The sequence below is a fragment of the Salvelinus sp. IW2-2015 genome, unplaced genomic scaffold (assembly GCF_002910315.2).
Source record: "Salvelinus sp. IW2-2015 unplaced genomic scaffold, ASM291031v2 Un_scaffold4803, whole genome shotgun sequence".
In the NCBI taxonomy this organism is placed as follows: domain Eukaryota; kingdom Metazoa; phylum Chordata; class Actinopteri; order Salmoniformes; family Salmonidae; genus Salvelinus; species Salvelinus sp. IW2-2015.
Window position 1 is genome coordinate 39,743 of NW_019946072.1, and position 4,975 is coordinate 44,717.

Genomic DNA, 4,975 nt, shown 5'->3' on the forward strand with positions numbered 1-4,975 from the left:
TGTATGCGGTTCGGTGATATTTGGACTGATGTCTCCGCTGTGAGGAGGTTGTTTGGCTGTATGTGGTCAATGGTGTCTGTGATACCCTGTTCCCTTTTCACCACCTCCTTGAAGAATCATTCCGGACTTGGATTTACATTTCCAAAATGAAGTTTAATTAGAATTGACTGTAATTACCTGCCCTATTGGACTTAAAACAATAAGTTGCTGTACGTATTTATGCTGCCAAACAAAGCTATATTTTCCTATGCTAACCAACGTAGGCCTTCAGTATGTATTAAGCACCTCCAAAACATGTCACAACTCGCGACCCACTATCACCGACCCATTGCTGAAACCCTCATTCACGCCTGGACTATTGCCAACACCATTCTCTACAGACTCCCTGACAAAACACTGGACCATCCATTCAAACTCAGCTGTCAGAGCCTCACACAACCAACACTTGGGCATATACCAAACCTCGTCAAACTTCACTGGCTCCAGTTCAATACAGATCATCTTCAAACTACTCTTGTCCCTCAAAATAGACTGGCACCCACAACCTCTCTGACCAACCTCCTACACTCCCACCATTTACTGCCTCCTCTGACACCTGCGCCTACTCACCATCCTCGCAACAGGCTCCGCTCGATGTGAGAACGTCCTTTTAGCAGTGCAGCCCAGCTCTGGAATCCTCTCTCCATGTCAGAACCTCACAATCCATACACATATTTTGTCCACACTCAGTCACCTCTTCACACAGGCTTTACCCAAAATGGCTGTTGTCTAAGCTTTTATCTCTTGTTGTTTACTCCCTGGTTAGTCTGTCATCATGTTTAGTGCTCTCCTGGTTAGTCTGTATCATGTTTAGTGTTCTCCCTGGTTAGTCTGTCATCATGTTTAGTGTCCTCCCTGGTTAGTCTGTCATCATGTTTAGTGTTCTCCTTGTTAGTCTGTCATCATGTTTAGTGTCTTGCCTGGTTAGTCTGTCATCATGTTTAGTGTTCTTGCCTGGTTAGTCTGTCATCATGTTTAGTGTTCTCCTGGTTAGTTTCTTGTCATCATGTTTAGTGTCTCCTGGTTAGTCTGTCATCATGTTAGTGTTCTGCCTGGTTTAGTCTGTCATCATGTTTAGTGTTCTCCCTGTTTAGTCTGTCATCATGTTTAGTGTCTCCCTGGTTAGTCTGTCATCATGTTTAGTGTCTCCCTGGTTAGTCTGTCATCATGTTTAGTGTTCTCCCATGCTTAAGTTGGTCACGTTCTGACCTTTATTTCCTTTGTTTTTGTCTTTTGTTAGTGGTCAGGGCGTGAGTATGGGGTGGGCCAAGTCTATGCTGTTGTTTCTATGTTTAGGGTTTTTGTCATTTGGCCTGATTGGTTCTCAATCAGAGGCAGGTGTTTTTCATTGTCTCTGATTGGGAACCATATTTAGGTAGCCTTTGTTTTCACCTATCAACATACTGATCTCTCACTCAGTCCTTACCATATGCCTTAGCACAGATTCTGATCTCATCAAGCATGTAATTGTCAGCAGCCTCTACATTTCGTTGCTCTTGGCGGCTCACAGTAGTCAGCCCTGGTACTCGTGTCCTTACTTTTCACTCTGCGCTTGCCTGGCATCCCATGCATCACTTTCCTAACCACGCTTCTGCTTCCGTCCATTTCATTCCTCATTTCGCTCCCTATCCACTGCTATCGGTCCTTTCTTGCCATCTCCACTTCTACAATTCCACTCGATTCTTCTCACGTTAGGCTCGATCGCTGCCTGTTACTCTGCACATCCTTCTTCTCCCTCTACAAGTCCTACAGCATTAATCATCAATTACCGACATATATCTTTCGTTAGTTCCTCGCTAGGATGCCTATACCACCGCCTCATTACACCGCCTCCCCGGCTGGTTGAGCCTAGCTCTAAGCCAGCCGGCGTACGTGCTCTATTCGCTCCGTGTCAGTGTTTGTGCCCACACGGACTGTTTCTCGGTAGGGCCAATTACTTTCTGTTGTAGTTGCCCTATTTTCGTGTCATGTTCAGTTTGTTTCAATTAAAAACTTGGACACTTACCCAGCGCTTGTCGTCTTGGTCCGAATCCCCTGCTACCACCTCCTCTTCAGACGAAGAGGAGCGAAATCTTGCCTGTTTTACAGAAATCACCCACCAACCAGCCGACCCAGCAGCGTGGTTAACAAGGGACAGCTAGCAGCCAGCAGCGGCAAGACACAGGATTCTACTGGCACTTGGGAATACAGAGATTCTGATGATGGCAAACCCGGAAACCCTGCGACTCAGCCAGAATGGGAACTATCGCCGTCCCACGGCCAGCCCGTTGGCACGGCAGCGAAGGCAGAGACCGCCGCGCTCTGGTATGAGGAAGCAGCACAGGCGGCGCGGATTGGAAGCCCGAGAGTCAGCCCCAAAATTTCTTTGGCCCAGGTGGCACCACGCGGGGAGTGTGGCGGAGTACAGGTAGGAGGTGCTATTCCCACCTCGCGCGCACTGGCTCCTGGCTCCACGGGCGAGCATTCAGACAGGTTTAGGTTGGGCGGGCCCGGTGCTCGAAAGAAGCATCAGTACGCCCACGAGTCCGGTGTCTAGTACCAACCAGTGCCAAACACCTACGCCACCCGAGGCTTCCTGTGCGTCTCCGAGATCCATTCCTAACCCGTACGGCCCTGTTCCTGTCATCCCTCTGCACCTTCCCCCCAGTGTTGCAGTGTATCCACCCGTCCGGTGACCACCCCAAGTTGCCAGCACTCACGCACCATCTAGGCCTCTTGTTGCGATACTTCAAGACGTCCAGGCTATTCCCCCTTGTTTCATCCAGACTGCCGTGTCGCCCCGCCCCAGCCCTCGCCCAGTGGTGCGTGGTACCCCAGTCCGGAACAGCCATGTTCCGGCACACACCCGCACCAGCCTTCACTGTGGCGTCTCGCAGAGCCCTGTACGCCCTGTCGCACTGCCTCCTGCAGCCCCCGATCCGCCCCACAGTGGTGCGTGTCTCCCAGCCGGTATCACCAGTTCCGCGGACCAGGCGCACCAGGCCTATACTGTGGCGGCCTCAGCAGGCCAGAGTCCTGCCGTACTGTTCCGGCGACCGCCTGCGCTCGGCCGTGCTGGCGCGCACGTATCTGCAGCTGCCGTTTGCCCAGCGGCCGTCTGAGCTTGCCCGCTCTGACCCGAGCGCATCTGACCGCCGTTCTGCCCGCGGCATGACGCCGGCCGCGCATCTGAGCGCCTTCTGCGCTCTGCAGCCAGTCTGCCAGCGCCTTCTGAGCCGCCCTCGCACGTGAGCGGCTAAGGAGCCGGTCCGTCAGTCAGGAGCCGCTCGAGCCCCGTCGATCCAGTCAGGACCGCCAGATGCCGCCGCCAGTGCCAGATGCGCCTGTCCAAGATGCGTCCGAAAGCGCCCGCCAGTCAGGAGCTGCCAGAAGCCGGCCAGTCAGTCATGAGCCGCAGTTTAGTCATGAGTGCTTGCCCTTTAGTCATGACTGCCTTTTCGTCCGAGCTACCCCTCAAGTCCGGAGCTGCCTTTCAGTTCCTGGAGCTGCCTCGTCATCCGGAGCTGCCTCAGTCTCTAGTCTACCGTCGTCTGAGCTGCCCTCCTCAGGGTCCTGGAGCTACCCCTCAGCCTGAGCTGCACCCTAGTCCCCGGAGGCTGCACACTCGTCCTACTGCCCCGTCCAGGAGACACTGCGTCGGCGCCACTCAGTCCCCGAGGTACTCAACAGACTGCCCCTACTCAGTCCCGGAGCTACTCCTCAGTCCAGTGCCCAGTCCGAAAGGCCCGTAGTCGCTCCTCAGTCGGACGTGCCCTCGGTGAGCACCCTAGTGATGGCCTTTGAGGTCGCCGTTCCAGTGGAAGGCCACGGGACCCAGAACCGAGGAGTAGGAGGTTGACTATGGTGGGAGTTACGTCCCACTGCGTCACCGATTTCTGACTTTATATTTTCCTTTGTTTTTAGTTCTTCCTAGTTAGGTTGCGTCCAGGGTCGTGCAGTGGGCGTGTGCCAAGTCTATGTTCTGATGTTTCTAATGTTTAGGTCTTGTCATTTAGGCCTGAAGTATGGTTTCTCAAATCAGAGGCAGGTATTTTTCATCTGGTTCTATGATTGGAATCCCCACCATATTTTAGGTAGCCCGTTTTTCACTGCTTCGGTTTGTGGTGGTTTGTTTCCGTGTTGTCTCAGCATTGTTTTGGTGCCACACGGGACTGTTTTCGGTTAGGATTACTTATTTTGTTATTTTTGTATTTGTGTCATGTTTCAGTTGTTTCCTATTCAAAAAATGGGACACTTACCACGGCTGTCGTCTTGGTTCCGCATCCCGGCTATACACCTCCTCTTTCATCGATCCAGGAGTGTTTAGTGTATCTCACCTGGTTAGTCTGTCATCATGTTTAGTGCTCTCCCTGGTTAGTCTGTCATCATGTTTAGTGTGCTGCCTGGTTAGTCTGTCATCATGTTTGGTGCTCTCCCTGGTTAGTCTGTCATCATGTTTAGTGTTCTCCCTGGTTAGTCTGTCATCATGTTTAGTGCTCTCCATGGTTAGTCAGTCATGTTTGAAAAGCACTTAAAATAAAATTTATTATTATTAATATTAAATCAACCTCGGTTAGGGCTGGCAGTCAAATAAGAAATAATAATAATAAACTATGCACTCAGAATTTCAATAAATTCATTAGTTATCTGATTAGATCACTTTTATCCATAGACTTGATGAAGCACTTCAGCTTCCTACCCCGCTAACCTGGATTTCTAACAATCATGGACGTGGTGAGAAGCAGGTCTATTGACATTAGTGAAACCCTTACTGCATCACAGGGTACCACTGCTGTCAGGTCGAGAGTACGATTTCAGGGGCATATTTGGAAGATGAACATTTTAAGACTGTAGCACCGACCTACACAATGCGACCTACAAAAGCACTTGAAGCCAATTTCACAATTTGACCTCAGCCAGTCCGCAAGCAACCTTAAGCAGCTGATGGGATTTAGCT

General features: G+C 51.0%; 1 protein-coding gene across 3 annotated transcripts in view; it reads left to right on the top strand.

Annotated features, from left to right (window-relative positions):
* LOC112077654 (uncharacterized) overlaps positions 1-4,975 on the top strand; it is a 16,617-nt gene that overhangs the window by 9,043 nt on the left and 2,599 nt on the right. The window lies entirely within an intron of this gene.